Here is a 5,225-nt window from a genome sequence, read left to right on the forward strand (position 1 = left end):
GATTCCCCTCTCCGGCAGGGTGCCGGAGGCGATCTCCGGGATCCCCCGAGATGGGATCGGCGGCGACGGCGTCTCAGTAATGTTTTCCGTATCGTGGCTCTCGGTACTGGGGGTTTCGTCACGGAGGCTATTTGTAGGCGGAAGGGCAAGTCAAGAGGCGGCACGGGGGGCCCACACCATAGGCCGGCGCGGCCAAGGGGGGGGCCGCGCCGCCCTAGGGTTTGGCTCCCCTGTGGCCCCTCTTCGTCTCTCCTTCGGACTTCTGGAAGCTTCGTGAGAAAATAGGCCTCCGGGCTTTTATTTCGTCCAATTCCGAGAATATTTCTTTACTAGGATTTCTGAAACCAAAAACAGCAGAAAACGAGCAAGCGGCACTTCGGCATCTTGTTAATAGGTTAGTTCCAGAAAATGCACGAATATGATATAAAGTGTGCATAAAACATGTAGATAACATCAATAATGTGGCATGGAACACAAGAAATTATCGATACGTTGGAGACGTATCAATGCCACCGAATCCGTTCCCCTCCTGTTTAATGGCTCGCCGGTTGTGAAGCGACATATCTAGTTGGGACGCCACCGGTAAACCACGCGCAGGAGCCACTGGTTATCCACGCGCAGGCGCCACGGTAAATGCGTCGCCTAGGCTGCCGTGCAGCAAATTGGGTCGTCAGTTGCCCCAATGGACGGTCAGTAAATGCTATACATACGGACGTTTTACTTACGAAAACAATTTACGGACTCACGATGGAGCAACACACACGGAAGTCCATGAACAGAAAATAAGTTGAAGATAAAAAATCGATGACACAATGGTTCTTGAAAAACATAACAAAATATTTGGAGTATGAACTAAGTGTTCATATTTCAGAGCCTATCTACTACCATCTTGAATTCACCATCGACGACGCTTCGACCAAAAGCGAAGATGAATATGTCACTAACTCTCATATCGTGCAGTTTCACCAGTTGCTTCCAGTTCGATGTTATCATGGCACCTCCTTTGGCTTTGCCTTTCACCTTTGACTTGTCCATCACCATCTTAACTTTGAGGCGAGCCTTTCCTAAGAATAAGACTTCTACTTCTGATGGCAGTTCAACATTAGGGATAATGTGGCTCATGGTGAATCTCTTCGAAAAGTACTGCATAAAAGAAATCAAACATATTAACAACAGTTACGGTGTAGAAAATAAATAGAAATCTCTTGGTGTGTACTGTAATGTTTACCATTTTTGCTTTACCCTCCTGGACGTGTGATTTTTTTATGGTGCAGACATATATGGGTGTTTTCAGATTTGTTTCCTGACATTTACTTCTCAGATAATCAACGTTATCTCTCAGATAACGAAATTCTCCATCATCCATAGCTACTCGATTTGCATACTCAACAAACACCTCGAACTCATGCTCGCACTTTATTCTAGGACCTGCGTAAGTATTAAATTAATACATCAGGCCCAACAATAGAATCGCATATGGAAGACATAAATGGGAGGTAATTTCGGACCTCTTATATTCAGCTTTTTGTGCAACTTAAGAGCAGCACGAACATGACGAACACGAGCAAACGATGCCACCTAGTTGAATATAGAAAAGATGGTTAGGGCATCGATCACCGTCAGAGAAAATAGGGCATCGGGCAATCGGAAGAGAAGAGTTTGTACTTGACTAGATTAGATCTGATATTAAATATAGACAACACGAGATGAGTTGCGTATGACTTACATCATCTTCCATTGTAACTTCGCAGACGCCGCTCTTCCCGTCCAGGCTTCGATGAGAGATGATATGAGGTTAGATGAGGCGATTATATAGGTGGAAGTGGGCAAAAGGCGATCATAATCTTGTTACCTTAATTCGTGGGAGGGTCGATATCAACGTGACAAAGTTTGTTTCCCTAAATAATGTCGTTACCTTAATTCGTGGGAGGGTCGATATCAACGTGACAAAGTTTGTTTCCCTAAATAATGTCGTTACCTTAATTAGTGGGGAAGGTTGGGATTCGATAGTTTGGAGGCGTAGTCAATTACGGGGATCGATTATTAATGTTGTCCCCTTAATTAGTACAATCAAAGGTACACATTTTTGAATAATTGCCCGCTAATTCATGTTGTTACCTTAATTAGTACTACTCATGTGGTAAAACTGCTGCAAATAGAAATTAATTTTCACACCTTATGCGCAGAGTAATCAAAGTAGCTCAAACAGATTCTCTTAGCGACTGCGTTTGATAGTCGGAATGAGAGGAGATGGACGGAGAGCAAGGTTATTTCACGGCGTTTTTTCGTGGTTACAATGCATTATAATTTCAGTAAACTTAAAATTTGAACCACTACTGACATTCATGAATAATTTGAAAACAGTATGACATAAACGTCAAATAAAGTTTGCAACAAACATCAAAATGTCTCAGCATGACTTCCAACTTGGACAAATAAGTTAATTGTAAAAATAATGTAATGCCTTTGTTGATTTCAGAGAATATCAACCAGAAGCTTGAGACCACCACCGCGGCTACCACGGAACCAGAACACAAACACGTTTTTAACTCTCATATTAGTCTTCTTCACAACCTCCATCCAGTTTGTTGTTATCATGGCACCTCCTTTGCCTTTTCCATTGACCTGTGACTTGCTCATCACCATCTTAACTGTTGCAATTTTAGTATTCGATGAATAAACTTCTATTTCTGCTGGTAGCTGTGTATGCCTAGCAATGTGGTTTAGTGTGAATCCCCTCGAGAAGTACTGCATATAAGATTACAGTCAATTAGAGAATTCAATCAGCTATGTTAGGAAACTGTGAAAATTTTGGTGTGTAATCCAGCGCTTACCATTTTTGCTTTATTCTTCACGACGATTGATTTTTTGATCGTGCAGACATACGGTGGCTTTCTTGGCATGTGCTTGTCAACTAGCTGTTTCAATGTAGCAAATTGTGCATCATCCATTCTTACGCGATTGGCATACCTGATGAAACCTTCAAAATCCTCACCCTCCTCACGAGTTAGGACACTGCATACAAAATTATATACATAAACCAGAATATTACAATTTCCTTGGAAAACAAGAGTGTCCTAAATTTGTGTACCTCTTACGATATGCTTTTTGTTCTTCCTCACGAGCAGCACCGCAACGCCGTGGGCTAACACGTTGTGCCACCTAGCAAAGTGTACAACACATATAAGCGATGAGTTCTTGTGTGGAATACTCAAGCGTCCCGGATATAGAGATCTAACTAGTGGCGATTAGTGCAAATCTTTGTGATAAAATAAGGAGGGGACAATCGATTATTTACCCAAACGTTAATCTGCCCTGGATGATCTAACCATAGTTGTAGATTACGCATTAAGGACATGGCGGCCTAAGGACATTATATATACTTGTGTTTATGATCTACCCGAAAGGGGTTTTCGGAGAACTAGAATCTGTTAAGTACGTATAATCTAATAAGTATGAAGCGCCGACTCTATCCAATGAGATTTTGGATGTGTTGATCCGAGTCGATTCCCATGGCGGCCTCCCATACCTAATTTGCGATCTATCTCGACGACAAGTCAAATAATATTACGACAGGTGAAAGTCTTGACATACCTGATCCATGGCAAAGGGGTGCCGTCGATGATCAACACTAGTTCTCTCAGATGAATAGGTGAAAGATGTTGCTTGGTCGGCCTCCCAGACGTCGCTGAGATGAAACGGTGTGAAAAGACGACGATGATATAGTTCGTGGGGGTGTGGGTTACCCGTGATGGGTAGTACGTGTTGCCGCAAATTACGCCCTGCACAATTAAAGTTGTTAACTAATATGTTGGGTGGGTGGGCTTGATCGTTTCGTGCCGGAAATTCGATTCGTGGGCCGGATCATCGTCCAAGCAAGGCAGCCTTTGTTTAATTTTTTTTCTTTTTTATATTTAAGAGGGAAAATATAGGGTTTTAGGCCAAAACATGCACTTTTGGGGCAAATCAAGTGGCTGGGGATGCCAGGGTGAGGCCACACTTGGCACATGGGTGCACCAATGCATGCCCCACACTTCTACCCTTGGAATTTACATGAATAATATGGGGTAGACCATGGTGAGTTGCACCCAGACACCCCAAATATAGGGTTTTAGGCCAAAACATGCACTTTTGGGGCAAATCAAGTGGCTGGGGATGCCAGGGTGAGGCCACACTTGGCACATGGGTGCACCAATGCATGACCCACACTGCCACCCTTGGAATTTACATGAATAATATGGGGTAGACCATGGTGAGTTGCACCCAGACACCCCAAATATAGGGTTTTAGGCCAAAACATGCACTTTTGGGCAAATCAAGTGGCTGGGGATGCCAGGGTGAGGCCACACTTGGCACATGGGTGCACCAATGCATGCCCCACACTGCTACCCTTGGAATTTACATGAATAATATGGGGTAGACCATGGTGGGTTGCACCCAGACACCCCAAATATAGGGTTTTAGGCCAAAACATGCACTTTTGGGGCAAATCAAGTGGTTGGGGATGCCAGGGTGAGGCCACACTTGGCACATGGGTGCACCAATGCATGACCCACACTGCCACCCTTGGAATTTACATGAATAATATGGGGTAGACCATGGTGAGTTGCACCCAGACACCCCAAATATAGGGTTTTAGGCCAAAACATGCACTTTTGGGGCAAATCAAGTGGCTGGGGATGCCGGGGTGAGGCCACACTTGGCACATGGGTGCACCATTGCATGCCCCACACTGCTACCCTTGGAATTTACATGAATAATATGGGGTAGACCATGGTGGGTTGCACCCAGACACCCCAAATATAGGGTTTTAGGCCAAAACATGCACTTTTGGGGCAAATCAAGTGGTTGGGGATGCCAGGGTGAGGCCACACTTGGCACATGGGTGCACCAATGCATGCCCCACACTGCTACCCTTGGAATTTACATGAATAATATGGGTAGACCATGGTGGCCGGGTTGCACCCAGACAACCAAATATAGGGTTTTAGGCCAAAACATGCACTTTTGGGCAAATCAAGTGGCTGGGGATGCCAGGGTGAGGCCACACTTGGCACATGGGTGCACCAATGCATGCCCCACACTGCCACCCTTGGAATTTACATGAATAATATGGGGTAGACCATGGTGAGTTGCACCCAGACACCCCAAATATAGGGTTTTAGGCCAAAACATGCACTTTTGGGGCAAATCAAGTGGCTGGGGATGCCAGGGTGAGGCCACAC

The sequence above is a fragment of the Lolium rigidum genome, chromosome 4 (genome assembly GCF_022539505.1).
Source record: "Lolium rigidum isolate FL_2022 chromosome 4, APGP_CSIRO_Lrig_0.1, whole genome shotgun sequence".
NCBI lineage: Eukaryota > Viridiplantae > Streptophyta > Magnoliopsida > Poales > Poaceae > Lolium > Lolium rigidum.